Below are 25,259 nucleotides of genomic sequence, written 5' to 3' on the forward strand. Positions count from 1 at the left end.
ATGTTTTATGTATTTATTTATTTCTTTATATCTCAACCTTCTTTTCATTTGAATCAAAAATAAAACTTTAGAAATTTAAGTGATGTGGTTATCAATCATGGGTAGAATGGTGAATGTTTAACCAGACAATGACAGGTCGTACGCCTTGTAAATAACTAGATTTTTATAATATTCCTCACCAATATTTTTTACTTATATTCTCCAAAATACTTATGAATTATTGATTTGTTTAGATATATGAGAATAAAAGTAATATATTATACCCATATATTACGCCTTGAATAGCCAGAAACTCGAAGAACTCATATATTAACAATGTCAAACATACATATTTTCTTAGGTAGTATAAATCAGATCCTCCTCTGTTTCCTTTTTCCTAAATGTCAGTAATATCTTTCACCTACGCTCCTTCACTAACGTCATCTGTATTCCATAAAATAAAATAAAATATATTCCATAAAAAGTTCCAAGGATCAGGAGCACAGAACTGATAGCAGATACATTCACATCATTTACCAATAAGTTTACGCGGGAAGTTGTAATTATTTTTTACATATCATTAATTGAAATAAATGTATCCTGAAAATTTCATGAATTATTTACTACCCTGGAAAGAGCTGAAGTTACGAATATAAGCTGAAATATGATGGTTTTAGTTAATAACTTAATATGCAGAACGTGGAAGGCAATTATTCACCAGACAACCACTGGCCTGAGTCCAATCAGACTATAGCCACAAGAGTTAATTGCGCCTTCTGTACTACACTATTAAGCCATTGAAAATCTAATTCGGGCGCCTCGTAATAAAACTACATATAATTTGAAAAAAATATAATATGAATTAACGTAACTATTATCCTTTTTACAACATTTTGAGTATGTCCGAAATGTTGTAAATAAATTAACTGGTCAATTTATAAGCTAAAATAAGTTGAAAATCATGTTGTAAAGCGTTTCTCAAGTATGTGAATGTGATCCATTTTTTTAAATTACCTAACGTCCAAGTGACTCTGAAATCTAGCTACGGCTTATGCAACACCGTTTATCATGTCCCTACTCAGGCTTCAACTTTATAAGTTTCATAGCCTATGCCTACTTGTGAGTGGATTTACTCTTTATGTTTAAAGTTAGTATAATTTCGTGAGTGAAAATTCTAGGCAAAAACACTCGCTGAATGTAATCCAGGATTCGGAACTCACATATAAATGAAAAGAATCTCTGCTTAATAAACGTTTTCCTTATCCAACCATATATGGGTATTGTGAACTCGCACATACTGTGTTTCAAGTTTGATCAATGTATCTAGAAGCTTCAAAAAATTGGGTAGCGTGGTTGTCAATCGTGGGTAGAATTGCTGAATGTTACATGTCCGTAAAGTGATCACTTAACCAAACCTATGACAGCCGTAAGCACAGCAAATACCCAAACTTGCATATTCTTCTTCATCTATATTGAGATATCAAAAACATAAACATAACATCTATAATACATTGAGATTTTAACGAAAAAAATAATTAAAATAATTTTTAATTGTTAATTAACGTATTCTCTGCGCCATTGTCTACTCAATATTCACCTAGAGCCATCTTTCGGCCCAGACGGAGATATGATCCCCGGCAGTTCCACGTGTAATGTACGCGTATGTAGATACTAAGAGCGAATTCAAATTTATAATAGGCTTGCTTGATTACTCAAAGAGATAATTCCCAACTCCCGCTGTTCGCCGTTTCACGAGTCATTATCATTTGAGAGGAGTTATACTTGAAATTGTGTTTGCAGAATTAACATAAATGTACAAAATTCGAAATATCATACCAGATGTCTTAATGACTACAGATTAAATAGGATATATTCATTATTTTGCTGGTTCATAGGGTTCTAAAACCCGTTGGTATAGTGCATTGTATATTATATATCTTGGTATAGTGCAGTGGTCGTCCTGGGCCTTTTTGTGACCTGTGCTGCTAATGACTAAAGATTAAATTAAATATATTCATAGAGTTCTAAAACCCGTTGGTATAGTGCATTGTATATCTTGATATAGTGCAATAGTTGTCCTGGGCCTGTTTTGCACATATGCCGCTAATGACCTGTAGATTAAATTGGATATATTCATTATTTTGCTGGTTCATAGGGTTCTAAAACCCGTTGGTATAGTGCATTGTATATTATATATCTTGGTATAGTGCAGTGGTCGTCCTGGGCCTCTTTGTGATCTGTGCTGTTAATGACTATAGATTAAATTGGATAGATTCATTATTTTGCTGGTTCATAGGGTTCTAAAACCCGTTGGTATAGTGCATTGTATATTATACGAGTATATCTTAGTATAGTGCAGTGGTCGTCCTGGGCCTCTTTGTGACCTGTGCTGCTAATGACTATAGATTAAATTGGATATATTCATTATTTTGCTGGTTCATAGGGTTCTAAAACCCGTTGGTATAGTGCATTGTATATTATATATCTTGGTATAGTGCAGTTGTCGTCCTGGGCCTCTTTGGCACCTGTGCTGTTAAAGAAATATTAGTGAAAAAGACATGTGAAGTTTTTTTACAGCAAAAGCAATCCTTGCAAAGCTTTGAAAGACCAGGAGAAAGAGAACATGATGATTTTTAGCACCTGGAATATTATTTAATACAATCATGAGAACATCAAAAACTGTTTTTTTCTTCATTTTTTGGTTCTACTCTACGTGTTCATTCCAAAAATATTTTTCAAGTACGAACCTTATCAAAAGTAGTATGAGATATCGTATTTTCATTAATTGATTTGGCAGTCACTTAGCTGTAATATCTATCCATTTTTAATTCAAGTTTTACTTGGTAGAGGCCACTATTTGTTCAAATCACTATTGATCATCTTGCCTTCGTATAATTCCGATCAACTTAACATCGCATCGATTCGATGCAAAGTCATATGCATTGGGTGCGGATATGGGTCAGTCAGTAATATATAAAAACAGAAAAATAAACTGTTAAAAAATATATAGTTAGGTGATAATACTTGCATTTTATTTATTTTAATTTTTTGATGTTATTTTCCCAATCTGAATTGAATGGAATCCAGTTAATTGAAATTCAATTTAAATAACTGGTGCACAAGGAACTGTGTGAAACTAGTTTTACGTTTTATTTATCGTTAATACTATATGATATCTATGGGAATTTTATTTATTTCAATGCATATTGGCATTTTTCTATTGTAATAATGAATTTCAAATAAATATTTAAAACATTTATTTTGTAAATTATTAACTATCTACTGGTATATTTTAAATGTAAATGCCCATAATAATTTATTGAGTTGTATGTATTTATTGAGTAATACAATAATAAAATATCTAATAGTATTGGCTATCCTTGAGGTCGCAGTAATATAATAGTTTTTAGTTTTCCTACTGACCGCTAGGTGGCCGATTTAGTTCCGAACTACTACTCGGATTCTAGAAACATACTCAACATATTGTTTTCATATTCTTAATATTTTTAAGTGGAATTTTTTAAAATACCTAACATGATTCTTGTTATTATATTTTAAAATTATTATATCTTAAATTTTAAAGTGGGTTTTATTTAATTTTACCTATTTTTTTTTTAGTAATCATCCGAAAGGGAAACAAATATTTTAAACTAATATACTACAATTATAGGATTTTCAAATTTTAAAACCTCAAATTTTACATCAGAAATAACAATCGTGACATCAAAATTTCAAATAAAAATAAAATAAAATAAAATACTGTATGAATATTTAAAAGCAAATAAATTCTCATTTTGCTGGAATACAGATGATGAAAGTGAAGGATTTCAAGTTAAATTACATTAACTGCTATATGGGAAAGGAAATGGTGGAGGAATATTAGGTAGGAAAAGAAGAATAGTAGCAGCGAGTCTTGAACTCTTCAAACTTGTGTAAACGTCGCTTAAAGATATGTTGAATGTAAAATTTCTTCTTTTTCCAACCCTTATCAGCACCCAATGAAACTGAATCGTATTGAAGCAGTGTTATCTTAATCGTTACTTACATGCAGGCAAGGTAATCACTCCTGCGGTTCAGGGACCAGTCCAGGGTAATATTTAATAAATATTACAGTGTAAAATCTGTACCCAATATTTATTTTCACCTCTCCCACCGGGAATCGAACCCGGGACCTCCAGCACGGTAGCAAAACACGTTTACCATCACACCATGGATGTGGACTTATTATCGGAATCTATAAAATATTTTCCAATAATATTTCAAATATATGTTTAAAGGATCGTTTTACCTTATCATACATTCGCAAAACTTATTGATTTTTTTAACTTAAGAATTAAAAAAAAATCATACCTTGTTACTGAGGCTCTATATTTTATATTATGTTTGGGCTTTTATTATTATTCACGTCATAGTAGGTCCGGATTACATTAAAAAAATGATGTGATCATTTCGACACGTCGTGCATACTAAGCAGGAAACGTACTCTTATAATTCATAGATAAATATACTATTATGTAATGTGATTTCATTGTTCTCAGAGTGTACTTATCTACATCAAAGTAAACGAAACCATTTCTTTTTCTTAGAAGATCTTTTAATTGCGTACCTCCATTTAGAAAACTTTTGACAAAATAACACCTTATTTTTTTCTCGTACTAACCTATCTATATTGTTCTTATTTATGTTCTTATCTTGTATGAATTTCGTATTTATTTGGTATTAACTTTGTGAAAAAAACATGATTTGAATGTAAAAATTAAATACTTATATAGGACCACTTATAAGATTTTTGTTAATTTTCTTATAAGAGCACAAGCTTTTGAAATGTTTAATGTTTTTCTTTCAATAACATAAGCATTATTTGAACCGCAACTCGAAACTGTGCTTATATTAATAAATTGGAAAATAATCTGCATTAAGTTATTTATTTAATTTTATATTTAAATCATTATGTTATTCAACAAATTCAAAGAGACTTGCTCTATAAAAAATGATTTTGAGGAAATATTTAAGAATTTAATTTATATTTGAAGCACTAACTTTGTGATTTTCCATTTTGTAATTAAAACGTGACTTTGTTTTAAAATCACTATAAATATTTTAGTATAAATTAATTATAACGTCTACCGGTTTCGAAGCTAACCGCTTCTTTATCAAGACTGAGTAAATTAATCAGTCTTGATAAAGAAGCGGTTAGCTTCGAAACCGGTAGACATTGTAATTTAGTTATAATAAAATATTTATAGTGATTTTAAAACAAAGTCAAATTTTAATTATAAATATTTTAGATAATTCGAATATATGAATCCATTGCGCATTGTATCACTGGAACACATCTAACAAAACATTACATATACCTATTTTGTTCAAGAGAACTTTTATAATTATGCAATGAAGTTGCTGAGTATGCTGAACCTGCTTCACTATCCATAAAGTCATTAAAAGAGAAACTAAGTATAAAAGAGCTATTCTTAAATGGATACTGAAACTGGGTAGATCTCAAACAGATCGTATCTTTTGACCATGTCGTATTAGGTTGCATTTCAAAAATAATTTTCTTTCATGTAGTTTATTAAAAAAAAAGTATTGTAAAATGTACCCTCGTCAAAGCAAAACTCAATGAGGGTACATTATTGCAATTTGTATTTATGTGAATGATGAAATATAAATAAATAATATGTGTATTTATATAAATTAAAGACAATTTTTTTTGACATCTCATCAAAGATGAAGAAAAATATGGAAGTCTGGGCAATTACGGAGCTGACGACCGTCATAGGCTGGTTTAAGTGATCACTTTACACGCGTGTAACATTCACCAATTCTACCCATTATTGACAACCACACTACTCAAATTCTTGGAAGTTCTATATATATGAACCAATTTAGAAACCTTTCACTCAAAATGTTGTATGTAAAAAAAATCTTTTGAAAGTAAGGTATCATAGAAAATTTAATACTACAATAATTGACATGAGTTATTGTAGTGATCTAATTTCATTTTATTTTTTGACATCTCACAAAAGATGAAGAAGAATATGGAAGTCTGGACATTTGCGGGACTGACGACCGTCATAGGCTGGTTTCAGTGATCACCTTACACACGTGTAACATTCACCAATTCTACCCATTATTTACAACCACACCACTCAAATTCTTTGAAGATCTAGATATATGAACCAATTTTGAAACATTGTTCTTGAATCACTAGAACTTCACTAGAGACATCTATGGTGAGATGAAAATAAGTTTTTTATTAAGCAGAAACCCTTTTATTATTATTTTTGAGCAGAAACTCTTATATTAGTATGTGAGCTCCGAATCCTGGATTTTAATCACACACACGAGAAACGCCAGACTATAACATTATCATTTTATTAATTTAGCTTATAATTTGACCATATAATTGATTTACAACATTTTGAGTGTGGAAGTTCTATATATATATGAACTAATTTTAAAACATTGTTGTAAAAAAGATCTTTCTCCTTCTGTTTGTGTCATGTCAAATCTCCCTGACGTCGACTATTACTTGAGAGTAATTGTCCTTTTCTTGGGCAGCTCTAAACATCGTCTCGATGGTCATGATCCCCTTCCAATCTCAAATATTCCGGAGCCAGGAGATCTAAATAGATATTTAAGAAAATTAAACAAAATTGTGCCTGCGTAAAAAATGTCGGTTGCAGAGTGTTAATAATAGAGGACAGTTAGAATAATGCCACACAACCGCCGTAAAAAAAGCTGACTTCATAAAACAGATAAAAATGTCACCGCGCGGACTACCTTTTTGGAATCGTACCCATCCCTATTAAGACAAGGGTGGTGACACCTTCGTGTCAAATACGTATTTTTTTTTCACTTCTAAATGTGAAAAAAAAATTGTTTTAAAACTTCGTATAATGTATTATAAAAAAATAATAAAAAAGTGTTTTCCTTAGTTAATATTATATTTGTTTTAAAATATTTACTACATTCAAAAAAATCATGTTTAAATTAATATATATTATTTAAAATATAACCAATAATAAATATTTTCCATAACTGATATTTGTAAATAATATGTATGGTTTACAACATTTTGAGTGTGTCCAAATACTTGTTCATAAAATCTGGATTATAATCCAGATTTTGTGAACAAGTATTTGGACACACTCAAAATGTTGTAAATAAATTATCTGGTCAAATTATAAGCTTAATAATAAAAATGAAAATGGTATTTTCTGGCGTTTCTCATGTGTGTGATTATAATCCAGGATTCGGATCTCACATACTAATATAAGAGTTTCTGCTTAGTAAAAAGCTTCTTTACATCTCACCAATAGATGTCTCTAGTGAAGTTTTAGTGATTCATGAACAAGGTTTCTAAATTGGTTCATATATATAGAACTTCCAAGAATTTGAGTAGTGTGGTTGTCAATAATGGGTAGAATTGGTGAATGTTACACGTGTGTAAAGTGATCACTTAAACCAGCCTATGACGGTCGTAAGCCCCGTAAATGCCCAGACTTCCATGTTCTTCTTCATCTTTGATGAAATGTCAAAAAATAATATGAATATTATATTTGTTTTAAAATATTTACTACATTAAAAAATATCATGTTTAAAATAATATATATTATATAAAATATAACCAATAATAAATATTTTCAATAACTAATATTTGTTAAATAATATGTATGGTATTCATAAATATATATTTTTAAATAATTATAAGTACTTGTTTTTTCACTTAAAAGTGAAAATAAGAATAAAAATATTCTTTTACACTAACACTGGTTTTACAGTATAATTAACGATCAACTTAATATGACATAAATTTGATAAACCTGTCTGCTGCTAAGGACAAGGATTTGTACTCATCAAAAATATGTACACGTTTTTTAAATATATTTTGAGATATCGGTATGAATATTTATTTTATTTTATAATATTTCCAAGCTCAAACATCAAATTACAAAATAAGAGAATAAATAAACAAGAGTATTTATTACAAATGACTTTTCTCACTCCACGTCCCTGGCGGCTCGGGTATGCAAAGTGAACTTTATGAACAGAATCAAGCCAAGAGCTCCACACCGCGTATATTACGTTGAAATATTAAAATCTCGAATTTGTACGTGAATGAAACAAAGGCGGCGCGTGACGTACTGCGCTATCGGGGGATCTTTATAGCATCAACTCATACTTAATTTTTCTTGGAAAACCTTACGAGTGGCGCAGAGAGCTTTTGCTTCAAATACTGATAGAAATAAAAATATAATTAGAAGAGTTTTCTTCAAAATAAAATTTTGTATTTACTACTCATTTTTCTCTAACAGCTAGATATATATCGACGGCCCCTACGTAAAGTACTCTACCTGCAAATATGTTACTTTACAGGAGAAAGCTTAGAAGATTTTTTTCAACGTATTTTTATTAATTAATGTTTTTTTCTGAAATTCGAAACTAGTATTATACATTCAAATACACGTTAAAATAATGTATTAAATCGTTTTGAAAATTTACGCTTTGTCAAAATTAGTATTTTAGTAGTACAGATTTTATGTACATCAAGTACATTATGTACTTATTTTTAAATCGCATCTATCTAAGTATCTTGCAAGTAACATTACAATAGCTGTTTAAAATCAGAGGGCAGATAGTATTTATGAGAGTTAGTAGGTACCTACTCTAATTGTCTCCAATAAGATGAAGTTCAGATAAAGCTTTCTTAAAAAAAAACGTCTGAACGTAATTCTACGTGTCTGTTTTGTTGTTATATTGTTCCATTTTGAATTTTAATGACATCGTTAAACAGACGGAGCGAGACAGCTAGATGATTAATATCTCGTCTCTGTCACGTGTAGCTGGGTGCATGGCAACACGTGTAAGAAATCAATTATAAGTTTAAATAAATAAGTACTTTAGTTTTTTTAGATTCGAAAAACATTGAAAATATGCACTAGAAAGTAAAATCTCTGTTTTCAATATCTCGACGTAGATACATGACAATATGCAGGTCTGGGTATTTACGGGGCGTATGGCCTGTCATAGGCTGGTTATGTGATCACTTTACATACGTTTAACATTCACAATTTTATCTTTGATTGACAATCACACCGCTCATTTTTTTGGAACTCCTACATGTATCAATCTCATGACGATATGTGTGTTAGATCACTGGAGTCATCTATGGTTGGTTGTTGGTAAGTTAAAAAAAATCTGCTTCCATATAGGTCAAGCGCTCTGAAACGGATAAATGACGAATTGAAGTTCACTATTTACTATTAATTAGGAATGTAAGAGATTTTTGTTTATTTGTATCTTTCAAACATTCTTCGCCTCTTCCACGTTCATGCATTTCCTCATAATAACTCTTAAGTGGAGCAAGTCCGGAAATTTTGAACAAAAATATATAGTTTTATTTATTGATACGGCATTAACTTTGTGGAACTTAATTTTATTAATTAATTTTAATTTTATTATCATGATTATTTTATTAAATTAAACACTTGAATATACCACTTTAATGAGTTTTATTTTAAAAATATATTTTTGTTCGTTAGTTTTAATTCCTAACAGAAGATGAAAACATCTGTCGTTTTCGAAACTAGTCGTAAATAAAAATAAAACTCATGAAAGTGGTATATTCAAGTGTTTAATTTTAATAAAAAAAATAAATAGTCATTCTTTTTCTTATTTTTCTACAGACATTTTATTTATAAAACTTAAATGGTTATAAATTTACAAATAAATGTCTTAAAAAAGTGATATAATTAAAAATTCGCTTTAAAATTTTACATGATGAATGATGTGAGTGTTTTTTTTCCAATAATATTTAAAATAGTAAATCGTCATTTTAGCTCTGAGATCACATATATTTTAACTCGATATTTATATCGTGATGTGTCCTTATTTTCATATAATTTGTCTTTGACTTCAGGTTTGATCTCTCCCTTTTCCCCTTTTCCTCCCTCCCGTCCCTCTTCCAGGTATTTTCACAAATTTATAAATGTGAAAATTTGTAACTAGAGTACTTATTTTGTAAGACTCATTTATACGAATGACTTGATAATAGTGGAAATAACGAATAAAAAAAAATATATAAAAATGTTTTCAAATTGATATCCATCTGGCATCGCTAAAACAATCGCTGAAAAAAAAAGAAAATGGCATCTAGAAAACACAATATCGCTCACTCCTTTCAAGAACGTCATAAATCAAAATTCGTAATTTTTCAGTTGTGCGTGTTTTTGGAATGCCCAGAAAATGTACTATATCCCAGCAAAAGAGGCATATTTTTAACTTAATATTTACCCGCCACAGGGTAGAAAATGTCGTTTTTGCATTTTTGCATATTTTTCAAATGTAGAAAATACCTTCAGGTTTTGCCAAAAAAGATCTGTTGCACAGATAAAAGTTCAATAAGTGGCTTGATATTTATTTTTAATACATTGTGTTATATTTTTTAACTTTAAAAAACGTTCTCCTGAAAAATCAAGTTTTTTAATTTGTGACGTTCTTGAAAGGAGTGAGCGATATGTGATAAGGTGAAGAAAGATGGCGGCGTTATCACGGTTGTGCATAATTAAACTTTTAACGGCTTACGAACGGCGCTATAAAGTATACCATCAACCACTGTGCTACTATGGCGTCCTATGCTCACTTACGCTGTATGTTGGTTCACACCGCGGCTCGGCACGTTTCTATCCCCTCCCCTTTTCATACAGTTCTTATTTTAATCTTTTCTATATTAGCATAATATCGTGCCTTGTATATCGGTGTACTTACGGTGTTAAGAACATAAACAGACTATTAACCCTTTGGCACACACACTTACTAAATAAAGCTAAAAATATTTAAATTCAAACACTATATATAATACTTACTAAAACGACTGCGATGTAGTATCAGAATATAACTAGAAAACTCAGGCTTCACAATTTGACGATGTACTTCAATAAAATATTGAAGATTACTTTACATTAATACAATGCAGTCTTGTCCAAAATTAGACCTTTAAATTCAAAATACATTCATAAAAAAGCAATTAACCATTTCATTATCGATATTATTGAGGGAATTCCCAAATATACAAATTCAGTACGCGAAAAGCAACATGTATTGTCCACGCACAATTTTTTTTATGAAATATGAGTAGGAATAATTTTTTTTTGAACAAATATTGAAAAATTATCATCTTTTTATGTCCATACGTTTCAAAAACTTTTTCGTTTTCAAAGCCATATATTGATTTCGAAGAAAAAGTAATTTTTTATACAAAAATAATGTTTTAAGCAATAAATATTACATTCATTAATAGATTTGGCAGTAGTTTAGTCGTAAAATTATTCATTTTTAACTTAAGTTTTACTTACAACATTTTGAATGTGTGTTTTCATCTCATCAATAGATGTCTCTAGTGAAGTTCTAGTGATTCAAGAATAATGTTTCAAAATTGGTTCATATGTATAGAACTTCCAAGAATTTGAGTAGAGTGGTTGACAATAATGGGTAGAATTGGTGAATGTTACACGTGTGTAAAGTGATTACTTAAACCAGCCTATGACAGTCGTCAGCCTCGTAAATGCCCAGACTTCCCTATTCTTCTTCATCTTTGATGAGATGTCAAAAAATAATATGAGTTTTGCTTAGTAAATACTACTAAGTAAATGGTTGTAAAAACACCTTAGTAATAGAACGCCACACCACTTTGTCTTTGCAAACGTTCCTCGCCTCTTTCACATTGATGCTTCACATTCATTCGACTCCTAACCTGACCACTTTCAAGTATTTGACATACCAAATCATTCCAAGTTTTTCTCGGTCTTTCTCTGCTCCTTGTTTCAACTCATTTGCTTCATAAATCTAATATAATCAATATGGCATTCAAAACGCAATTTAACCTTCGATAAATATCACCGGTATTTCTTGAGGAATGTAATGTTTGCCTGATGGGGTTAAAAACACGTATGAATATAATGTTCTACAAGAAAATTAATGGGCAAGCTTATGTTGGTCCTAGTGTAGGAAGTACCTGTATGTAACATCGTGGTATACTGTTCACAGGTATCTTCGTGGTATTTTCATTTGATTTAAGTTGGCATTAATACGTATTTGTGTAATATTTGCTTTGACAGTTCGGCATTAAACAGTTTTATTTAATTTATTAACTTAATATCTTGCACATAATAAATGTACAAAAAGATTTATACGAGTACATTGGTGGGCTATACAAGTTAATGAATAAATTGAGGTATATTTTGTATATTAAAAGCATTGTCAACTTTGTGGTATTTTTTTTTATTCATTTAATATATTTACATTTTTATTTATAACATAATACATTTGAATCATTTATACATATGGAGAACTTTTATATTTCGATTCGCTGTGCCTCTCCATAAAAGAGACTGTGCTCTTGTGCTTGGAGAGGGACTTACACTCGTGGTTAAATGTTATATGGTAAAAGGTAGTTTTTTTGTATATTTTTTCAAGATTTAAATGTATAGAGCTTTAATTTTTTTCTTTTAAGTATTTTTATATCATCTATTTTTTTAATTTCTTTAGGGAGTTTATTGAAATGTTTGATTGCCAAATATTTGAAGTTCTGCTGAAATTGCTTGGTGTTGCATTTTGGAGTAGAAAAATCGTTTGAGAATCTCGATGATAATTTTTTTGTTAAATTTAAATAGTTGTCGCCCTTTAGTATTTGAAAGATTGCGGTTTTTTTTTTATAAATGGATTCTATATTTGGGACTTGAAATTTTTTAAATAATAATTTTGTTGCATATGTTTTTTTTTCAAAATAACTTTAATTATGGTTTTCTGTGCTATTTTCACTGAGTTCAGTATGTTGTCGTATAAGCCTCCCCATGCAATAATGCCATACTGTAGTAGTGAGTGTACGATAGCATGGTAAACTCTTTTTAGGTTGTCGATGGTTAGTATGTTTCGAATTCTAATGAATATATATTTGCATTTTCTTATTCCTTTTACTAGTTCATTAATGTGACTGTGGTATTTCAAGTGTTGATCTATTATTACACCTAGATATTTTATTTCGTATGATATTTATTCGGTATGATAATATAACACTCTTCTTAATCTTACTTTATCAGTTTTATTTTATTATACACGACTGGTTTTGAAAATTAAAAGACGTTTCTTCTATAGGTGAAAAGTAAAAACAAGTATTATACAATAATAAAAAAAATAATAATAATAAAAATGAAAATGGTATTTTCTGGCGTTTCTCATGTGTGTGATTATAATCCAGGATTCGGATCTCACATACTAATATAAGAGTTTCTGCTTAGTAAAAAGCTTCTTTACATCTCACCAATAGATGTCTCTAGTGAAGTTCTAGTGATTCAAGAAGAAGGTTTCTAAATTGGTTCATATATATAGAACTTCCAAGAATTTGAGTAGTGTGGTTGTCAATAATGGGTAGAATTGGTGAATGTTACACGTGTGTAAAGTGATCACTTAAACCAGCCTATAACGGTCCTCAGCCCCGTAAATGCCCAGACTTCCATATTCTTCTTCATCTTTGATGAGATGTCAAAAAATAAGTATTATACGAGTGTCTTATTTATTAAAATTAAAAAAATCTACATGTCATTCCTCAAAGTTAATGCCGAATCAATTAAAAATGTAGGTGTTTCTCACATTATCAATTTACTTTAGGCAATTTCGTCTTTTTTATATCTTGTCAGTGTCACTTTTTATTATTAATATAACAGTTGGAAGCATAATTGAATTTAAATAAATAAAAACAAAAAAACATTTCTTCTTATGTACATACAACGAATAAAGGTAAAAACGAGTATCTGCTTAGTAAAAAGCTTCTTTTCATATCACCAACAGATGTCTCTAGTGAAGTTCTAGTAATTCAATAATAATGTTTCAAAATTAGTTCATATATATATAGAACTTCCGAGAATTTGAGAAGTGTGGTGATCAATAATGGGTAGAATTGGTGAACGTTACACGTGTGTAAAGCAATGTCATATTATAAATAAATATGCATTTTTGTACGAGCTTAGGTGGTAAACATTTCAAAAATCGTTTTGAATTTTGACATTTTTACCTTTTTTCTTTATCAGTCGTCGATTTTCTTCTTAAAAGCTGTATCATTAAAAAAAAACAACAATATATTATTTTTAAATTAATAATTTATTAAAGATCGTTTTCATAAAATTCTTTATTATTTTCTATTGTTTCGACATACCTACCAAATGTGTTCGTTCGAATATATATCAACGTTACGTAAATATCAACACAGATAATAAAATGGCAACTTTTATGAACGAATTCATTAATCGGATTTAACGAAAATTTTGTTGCGCGCTTTTGATTATTGAAACTTTAATAAGAAATGCATAATTTTCACATCACCCGTTAAGGATAATGAATGAATTTTGAGTTGTACACATATTCAATTTTTCATTCAAACCCTTATCCGCACCCCAATGGTGCATAGGGCACTTCATCATACAAACGCAGTGTTATTTTGATCGTTAACACATGAAGGAAAGGTGATCAGCCCCCCGCCTCAGGTACCAGTACAGGGTAATATGGAATAAATATAAGAGTGAAAAAATCACTTATATTTATTGGACCCCCATGGGAATCGCACCCGGGACCTCCAGAACGGTAGCCGAGCGTGCTGACCATTACACCACAGAGGCAATACAGAATCGGATAAATGTAGAAGATTCTACCGTGATTTCAATGGTAGATACATAATTTATTAGTTCCCACGGATATCAATGAAATCGTTTGTGAAATTATTAGACATTCCCAAGTATAATACATAATTATATTGAGTAGATATGAAAACTTAAAAAGTTCTCAGCATACAATTAGCTCCGCTTCCAAGGCTTCAATTTTCGCCACCCACGCTCTCGGATTAAAGAAATGTTATTGTTAACGAAGTTCTTATTATTTATTTATATGATTAATGACTTCTGCAATTAATACTGAGCGTGAAATGAGAAATCTTGCTGGAGCTCATGACAATATGTCGTGATTAGTGTGCCAAAGGTGGGGTAGTGGTATAAGTTACCAATTGTAACTGGTTTTTAATACCTTGAATATTATTTTTTATCATCTCATCAAAGATGAAGAAGAATATGGAAGTCTAGGCATTTACGGGGCTGACGACCGTCATAGGCTGGTTTAAGTGATCACTTTACACACGTGTAACATTCACCAATTCTACCCATTATTGACAACCACACTACTCAAATTCTTGGAAGTTTTATATATATGAACCAATTTAGAAACCTTGTTCATGAATCACTAGAACTTCACTAGAGACATCTATTGGTGAGATGTAAAGCAGCTTTTTATTAAGCAGAAACTCTTATATTAGTATGTGAGATCCGAATCCTGGATTATAATCACACACATGAGAAACGCCAGAAAATACCATTTTCATTTTTATTATTAAGCTTTTAATTTGACCAGATAATTTATTAACAACATTTTGAGTGTGTCCAAATACTTGTTCACAAAATCTTGATTATCTCCAATTACAGGAGTTATTTTCATATTATTTTTTGTCATCTCATCAAAGATGAAGATGAATATGGAAGTCTGGGCATTTACGGGGCTGACGACCTTGAATATTGAATATTAAAAAAAAATTGAACTCTTGTATAATACCACTTAATGAATTTTATTTCATTACACACGACTAGTTTCGAAAACTAAAGGACGTTTTTATCTACGGGTGAAAAGTAAAACCAATGCTACTTAATTATTAGTTTTTCTTTTCACCCGTAGATGAAAATATTTGTTAATTTTCGAAACTAGTCGTGTGTTATGAAATTAAACTCATTAAATGGTATTATGCAACTGTTTAATTTTTAAAAATCAACATGTCATTCCACAAAATTAATGCCGAAATAATACATAATGCCTTGATTTTTTTTGCTGATACTTTGTGGCACAGTTAATAAACTTTATAGAATAAAACATTTTTTTTAAACCATTTCATTTTGGGTATTTTTTTCCAACTGGTTTCGACAAGCGCCTTGTACATATTCACCTCTTAAGATGGCAAGGTGCTTTTTGAAACCGGGTGGAGCAATGTACCAAAAAAAATGGTTTACAGCTAATTTCCATAATCATGCATCTCTTGATTATTTCGCTACCCGCCGAATTATTGAGTGAAATAACTTATAACTTTAAAAATAAAATTATAAGCTGCATACAAAATGAAAATCATGTTTTCAGGCGTCTCCCAGTATGTAAAATAATCCGGTTAGGATATTTCATACATTTCAACAAAAGGGTCTCTGCTTAATAAAGCTTTCTCGAATCAACCATAGATGCTGCCGTTAGCTAAAATATGAAGCGACATGAGATTTTTGAAATACGTCTTCTTCTTTAGCCTTCTGTCCTCCAATGCTGGATTATATAGATTGCTTCCGTATCCTTTGTTTTTTCGGTTTGTTGCCACTTGCAGCAAATTTCCCCCCACCCACCCCCCTCAGCGACCATGTCGTCGAACCACCTTTTTGAGATCTTCAGAGGCCTCTTTTTTTATTGACAACCACATCACTTATAGTGTGGTAAAATAATAAAAACGGATGTAAAATGACGTGCGGCTCCTAGCGTTGCCCAACGCTGAATGAATACTGTGATTGTGAGTATGGCCTTAACTAATCTATGAGAGGTCATAATCTATGTGAAAAGCCTGACTTCCATATTCTTTTTCATCTATGTTGAGATTTAAATATTTGTATATCGTAGTCGTACAGGAGAAAGTGACCAACTGACAAAATGCAAAATGTTCAGGAGGGTCATTTAAGTCACTTCTGCTTGGTGCATTAGTGCAGTTAGTCATTTTTAACAAGTCGATATATTATACTTCCAAGTTTAAAATCGCTTTTAGATTTTTTCAGGGCAATATTAAGCTAGTAAGATATCAAATAGTCAATGATCACGTTTTTGTAAAAAATGCACTTGGTCACTTTCTCCTGTATGACGTCGATATGTACATATATGCACATTTTTTTTGGAAAAGCAATATGCCAAATGGAGTGATGATACAGTGAGTAGTTATTCGAAGTTGCCGTGTTAAAAATGTCAACTCGGCGTGGGTGGCGAGGGCCGGAGTCATTAATTTTGATAAATTATATTTCTCGTGAATGAATCGTTAATGAAAAACCAGCCCCGCCCCCCTCCACCCCTCTTCCCCCATAATTGGAAACACTAATGGAAGGCGTTTCCTGATAATCGCTCAAATATTATCGGATTATGGTGTATTCACGAGAAGGTGAGGTAATATATTAAATGGATACCGGCTCACTTCATTCTCATTATCATTATGCAATAGATGATATAAAATATAATATAATATCATCAAAAATAGCCTGATGTCTGTTGAAAAGTCAGCGTCGAAGGAAACATTGCATTGCAATATGGATGCAAAAGGCCAAGTGTATGTGTGTGTTCTTATCCATATGTGAAAATATAAAGTTTGTCCGTTTCCGTAGTGTAATGGTCAGCACGCTCGGCTACCGTTCTGGAGGCCCGGGTTCGATTCCCAGGGGTGGTCAAATAAATAAATGTGATTTTTCACTCTAATATTTATTTTATATTACCCTAGACTAGTACCTGAAGCGGAGGGCTGATCACCCTTCCTTCATGTGTAAACGATCAAGATAACACTACGTTTATATGAAGCAGTGCCCTATGCACTACTGGGATGCGGATAAGGGTTATAAATAAAAATAATAATTTTCACATATTGATGAAAATATCTGTAGTTCTCAAAACTAGTCGTGTTCATATGAATAAACTCAAATGTTTTTTTTATACAAGTATTTTGTTTTTATATTCAAATTTTCATGTTATTCCACAAAGTAAATGCCAAATCAATGAACAGAACAAAAATACCTCCGTTAATTAATCCTTGCATATTGATAATTTCATTTATTTTTGTAATTCAAATCCAATTGCCAGACGTTTAATTAAGAAGTAGGTAGAAAATTATACATATTTTAATTTTTAATTTATTAGGGCATTGTGTATACTTTTAAAATCATTCCTTTTCTATACTCATTCAATGTTCTATATGATAAATATATCAATACAGATATTTCCATATATTTTTTTTCTTTTTAGATCTGGATATTTACAGGGCTTACGATCTGTCATAAGCCGGTTTATATGATCACTTTAAACATGTGTAACATTCACCATTCTACCCATGATTGATTGCCAACCGCTAAAAATTTGAAAAGTCGTATTTATCCTTTCACATACGAATTTTTGGCACCATCTATGGTTAAGTCGAATATTTTTATCTAGTAGAGAAACCTTTATGAATTGTGAAAAACATTTATATGTTTTAAATTCCTACGCGAAAAAAATATCTGCGTATATTATTTTATCCAGTGTGAGTAATGTGACATTCGTTCATCCCTCAGGACCGAATAAATTGACAAATACACAGTTTCATGCTTAGCTTACAGATGGAGGCTCTACTCTGTAGCTCTTATTAATGCATAGACACAATACGTTGCCTCATCAACGCCTCGAAAGCAAAATGGAAATGTGTACGGAATGAGATGTAAGATAACTCGCGAGTGGGCGAAACTGGATTGTAGACAGAGAAGATGAACACTTAAATTAGCACTAAATATTCCTCCATTGACAGACGTGGTCACAATCGAGATATACCATTCTTTGATTCATTTAATATGCAAATAACCTTAAAATAATCTCGGAATTGCATCAAGTAGAATTTATAAATTATTTAGAGACACATATCTGCTGTGCTTGTCAAATATTTTTACGATTCATAAATTCATGAACTATCAAAAAGAAGAAACAGGAGATTTAATTACTGAATTAACTTTCATATTATTTTTGACATCTCATCAAGGATGAAAAAAAATGGAAGTCTGGGCATTTACGGGGCTGACGACCGTCATAGGCTGGTTTAAGTGATCACTTAACACACGTTTAACATTCACCAATTTTACCCATTATTGAGAACCACACTTTTCAAATTCTTGGAAGTTCTATATATATGAACCATTTCAGAAACATTGTTATTGAATCCCTAGCACTTCACTAGAGACATCTATTGGTGAGATGAAAAGAAGCTTTTTATTGAGCAGAAATTTTCTGCAGGTATGTGTATCAGTATGTGAGGTCAGAATCCTGGATTATAATCACACACATGAGAAACGCCAGAAAATATCAATTTCATTTTTATTATTTAAGCTTATCATTTTATCAGTAAATTTATTTACAACATTTTGAATTTGTTTAAATACTTGTTCACAAATCTGGATAAACCAAATTTGTGAACAAGTATTTGTCACACTCAAAAATCGCTCCTTCCACATTCATGTCCACTTGACCACTTTCAAGTATTTTTAGTTTCTGATCATACTAAATTTTCTTCGTTCTTTCTCTGCTTCTATTTTCAACTACTTTCGCCTCATATATGTTTAACCGTTCATTCCTCACTCATTCAATCCACATGTCCAAACCATCTCAACATATTTCTCAAAATTTTGTCTATAACGCTTATCTCAGCCTTGCATTCTTTTCTTATTTCACCATTCGAATATGTATCATAAATAGTTTTGCCGCATTATTATATCTGTTCGCCTTCGTAGTGTATTAGTCAGCACGCTCAGCTATCGTACTTTAGGTCCCGGGTTCGATTTTCCAGGGGGGGGGGTCAAATAAATATAAGTGACTTTTTCATTCTTATATTGATTCAATATTACCCTGGACTGGTACCTGAAGCGGAGGGATAATCACCTTTCCTTCATGTGCTAACGATCAAAATAACACTGCGTTTATATAATGCAGTGCATACACCATCAGGTGCGGATAGGGTTAAAAAATTATTTAATTTACGGAGTTTTATTTAATTTAAAAAATTGATAGGTAATACCGCAAGATGGCAGCCGAATCAATTAAAGAAACGATATTTCTCTTTTGATTGCGCCTCTGCCGAGCTTTAAGTGTGACTGGTCTGTCGGTATGAGGTGTGGCCTCCTCTTCTCCGGGTTGCTTTCTCTCAGAAGAACGTGGGGTTCGAGATACGAATTAAATGATAATGGATTCGTTTACACGAGTCGCTTCATCATTACTGTAAGCTTCTTCGCTTGAATATTAACAAGATGGCGGCGGGTGGTCGAAATATCATCGATATAAATAATTCGACAATATGAACACTATCGAGAAAAGCGACTTAAGTCAATTGAAAAGAAAAACAAGTCGAAAATAGTATCAGAGTAATTGTGTGGAAATCTATGTATTAATTGTTGAATGAATTAATGATTTTATGAGTCTACTAAGTTGTATTTTTTTTACTAGCTGGGGTCCCTGATTAAGTAATAATTTGAAAAATATGTATACTTATAAAAAAATATAAGATGAAATTATTCTATGAAGATTAAAATGTCGACTTAATTTTTAAATTTAAATGGCACCAGATACAGGATGAAGATTGATCAATATTTTTGTCAAGTCGAACTTGAAACTTAAATATTATTATATGCCAAATAAAATATTTAAGTAATTAATATTATACATATTTATCAAATATTATATTACTTTGATTAATTATTGTATCAAATTTACCAAGCTATGCGAAATGTTTTATTTTTGGATTTTGGACGCAATCCGGTTTTTATTTTAGCCACTAATCTGCAAGATGATCATAGTTAAAACAGTTAGTTAAAGAAATGTTCAAAGCGAACTGCAGTTTAAAAGTGACAACAAAAATAATATGATTAAAAAAATACCATAGAAGAAAGATACTTAATTTAATTATTACTTTTATAAAAAAAATATTTACGGAATTAAATTGTATTCAGAATTATCTAAATATAATTTTTATCTAAATACATTTTTTTTAATAGAGTAAAACATTTTTTTAGGTTATTTTTACAACAAAAAGTTGATAAAATAAAAATACGCTTATTCAAACGAAATATTTCTACGTACAGAAAATAGTTCGTGACTTGCACCCCGAAAAATATGTTGCCACTATCCGCCCATAGATGTCAGGAGTATAAAAACAATTTCAACATTTTTGTACCTGTATAGTATATTGAAATGATAGTGTGGTATTACATCCATCTATTTAAAAACAAACTTTTAAATAAATATGTAACATATTATGATTTACTAAATTGGAGCAGTTATGTAAATTAAAATATTTAATAATTCCTTTCGGATTCGATTCAGAATAATTTCAACATTTTTTCAATTTATAAAATAAACATCAAATAGAGTTTTTTCAATGAATTGTATCCTAATATTCCAGGAGGTTATCTAAAAAACTTAATGAATTCTTCGTTATTTTTACAGAATGCAAAATAATGAATAAAACTTTGGGAAAATTATGGGTAGAATGGTGAAAAATTACGCGTGTATAAAATGGTCTCTTAAACCACCCTATGACGGGTCAAAAACCCTTTAACATATAAAGTTTGAATCCTATGAATTCCACATTCTTATTCATTTATATTGAGATGTTAAAATTTTAAAAAATATATTAAATCTATCCAATATTCCGTACGTAGATGGAAATTACATTCTCACGACGTTGTATCATAATATACTATATGTATGAACTTTTTTTAAATTACCTAATATCCAAGTTACTCTGAGATCTATCTACTGCTTATGCAACACCGCTCATCAAATTCCTGCTTAGCCTCCAACTTTAAAAGTTTTATAGCCTTTTGCTAAGTGTGAGTGGGTTTGATCTTTATGTTAATCATAGATAGAATGATAAATGTTACAAACGCATAAATTGGTTACTTAAACCAGCCTTTGGTAGGTCAAAAACCTTATCAATGCCCAGAATTCCATATTCTTCTTCATTTATGTTGAGATGTCAACAATAAGATAATAAATTGTTTATAATATGAGTCATTTGGTAACATTGAGAATTATGAATAAGTTACGACTCGGCCTCTTGACCATTCATTTCTGAATACCTTTTTATGTTCTTTCTGTCAATAATTTGATGGTTGCACGCAAAAATGGGAATAAAAGTCCCACAAGTGTGGTGGGGATGTATTATGTCCACCAATCACGACTCATTACGGTAATTGTGTCCCATAACAAATTCATTATGCCCTATGGATCTACCTCTGAGGCCTTCGTGATCACGGATGGATAAGTGGACGGTAAGTAGACACACTGGCCAGTAATGAGGTAAAACAGGAGATATGACATAGTAACTAATACTAGAGTTGGTCAATAAGGTTTTATTTCATCGAATACTTAAGGTAAAAATACATACTTATATTGATTAAAATGAATATGACCTATTTATCGATTTAGCATTTAATTTGTAAAACTTCATATTATTTTTTAAATATTATATTAAAATCAAAACACTGATATTATTCTTCTGAGTTGTATAATTTATTTTTAATAACGTAAAAAAAACAGTAGATTTAATCTACTAGATTTAATCTAGAATGCCCTAAGAAGGCTAAAGAATTGTCACGAATATTTTTTTTTATTTTTGTGTTTTCTTTTTTAAAATAAAAAATACAATTAGTAGACTCGAATTAGTGTTTTGAATTTAATATTGAAAAAAATTTAAATGAGATATTTATTAGATTAATGTTTGGTACTGACATTTCTTAGTGAAGCTGCATTTTATATAATAAAATAACAGCCATGTATATAAAATGTTTCACATATATTTTATTTGACCAGTGACCGGGTTTCATTGTTACCGACATTATCAGACTGGTGTGGCAGGCTGGACAAAATTAGTTATTATTTTTTATATATACAACAAGGCAGGGGAAAACCATGATTTTATATATTTTTTTGACAAAATTATTTAATATTGAGTGAATTTAAGTAGTATATTAAAATAATAATTACATATTTAATATTGAGTGAATTTAAGTAGTATATTAAAATAATAATTACATATAAGGTAAAAAATCTAAATATTGATTAATAAATTTTAATTTGAGCCTAGCGGCAGTTTGTGGACCCCATGTGCTCCATATAAGGATGTATAGATAAAGAATAAGAAATACGATGTTGAAATTTATTTTTAACAGTATCTTCAATGAAAGCTTTTTAAAAATAAGTAAACAAACTTTAAAATACTCTTAACCGCTTTTCTGCAATAATAAGCCAGCAAGTGGATTCGCGTACATACCGCGATGGGGTGATTACTAAACATTTTAATGATCTCCCATAGAGCACGGTCTGGTGACTTGTGTAAAGTTCCCCCGACCGAGTGCAGCTTTTGTGACCGCTAATCAAAGCTCGGCTCTGAGGAGGACGACTCAAAGCTCAAATGCAAATTGCATTCACCAAGTTGTCTCGTTACACACAATGACGTCTGTACTCCACCGCGCTACCTTAATACACCTCCGATACAGAATAGCGATAAATTTATGTTATTAATTCAATTTAATTTATAACTTAATATTATTTTTTTACATCTTGTCAAAGATGAAGAAGAATATGGAAGTCTAGGCATTAATGGGGCTGACGACCGTCATAGGCTGGTTTAAGTGATCATTTTACACACGTGTAACATTCACCAATTCTATCCATTATTGACAACCACACTACTCAAATTCTTGGAAGTTCTATATATATATGAACCAATTTAGAAACCTTGTTATTGAATCAATAAAACTTCACTAGAGACGTCTATTGGTGAGATGTTAAGAAGCTTTTTATTAAACAGAAACTCTTATATTAGTATGTGAGGTCCGAATCCTGGATTATAATATATTCTTATGTTAAATTCTTCATCTTTGATGAAATGTCAAAAAATTATCTGAAAATATCTCCAATAATTGGAGATAATCCAGGTTTTGTGAACAAGTATTTGGACACTCTCAAAATGTTATAATTTAATATCTTATTTCTTAGTCATAGATTCATTATTTCAATTATTTTGAGTAATCATCAAAATACGTATTTTATTTAAATTAGACTGATTTGATACTATCGGTAATGATGGAATCTGGTCGCTGGATAATATATGGTAATTAAGTAAAAATTACATAAATTATTTAGGGGTTGTTTTATTCATATATGAAACGCATTTCCACCAAAAAAAAGTAACTCAACTACTTTTTAACTATTCGAATATATTTTTTATATTTATTATTGTAAAATAAACAAAGAAATCCATTTAAAACATACAAAAAATAGTTTATTAATTATTTAGATTAAGTTACAATTTTTATCTGATTATCAATGGTTTGAAAAAATGTACATTATTTGTAATTTCTTATTCAATTAGCAATGACATCAAATTATAAGCAGAGGCACGCATTGCATACAGGCAGAAAAGCAATGCCTACCTTGGATTACTCGCGTTCCATGTAGACACAACCAGTGCCTATTATGCCTTATCCTTACCAAATCTTACTGCCTAACGTCTAGCTACGGCTTATGCAACACCGTTTATCATGTCCCTACTCAGGCTTCAACTTTAAAAGTTTCATAGCCTATGCCTACTTGTGAGTGGATTTACTCTTTACGTTAAAAGTTACTATAATTTCATGTAATTCATGAGTAACAATTCTAGGCAAAAACACTCGCGCATTAAAAAACTGTGCACGCCACTAATTATAAGTATTGAGTATCCATTTTTTTAACAAGTATTCACAAAATATTCAACGCCATATTTACGTCATCAAGAATTTATTGATTAAAATCAGTCAACGTTTGTTTCAACCAAGTGTTGAATATTACCCACTTTAAGACAATTTATCTCGGTTTATTAAAAAAATACCTCAACTTAATAACATATTGTAGAAACGGCAGTATTTTAAAACTGTAATGGATAATAATGTGTTCGTGCAAGGGGACATTTTGCATTTTATATATGAAATTTAATCAAAATTGCACATCACCGTACAATGCCATAAAACTGTTATAATGACAAAATTACCGTAGTCTTCGATAATGCATAAGAAAAAGGTATTATGAGTTTAATAAATATTTTAAAATAAAAATAACGGCTTGGTTTTTCTCATTGACATATTATGTTTTTATCCAAACTTAGAGACAATGCTTTATAAAATAAATGATATCCGAAAATAGCGTAAAATAATTTAAACCGATTTTAAATATAAAATAAAATAAATACTTGAATCTAGCAGTAGCGGCTACATTTTGTTGTTGCTCAGTCTGGTAAGATGTTAAAAAAGAATGCAGAATGACATCTTTTCTACTGTTTTTAACGCAATGGCAGCGCCATCGGTTAAATGTAACAGCAACAATAGTAATGCTAATCATAAATCGTGGTA

This window comes from Brachycentrus maculatus, unplaced genomic scaffold, assembly GCF_059751285.1.
Source record: "Brachycentrus maculatus isolate JH-2025_06_01 unplaced genomic scaffold, ASM5975128v1 h1tg000220l, whole genome shotgun sequence".
Taxonomy (NCBI): domain Eukaryota; kingdom Metazoa; phylum Arthropoda; class Insecta; order Trichoptera; family Brachycentridae; genus Brachycentrus; species Brachycentrus maculatus.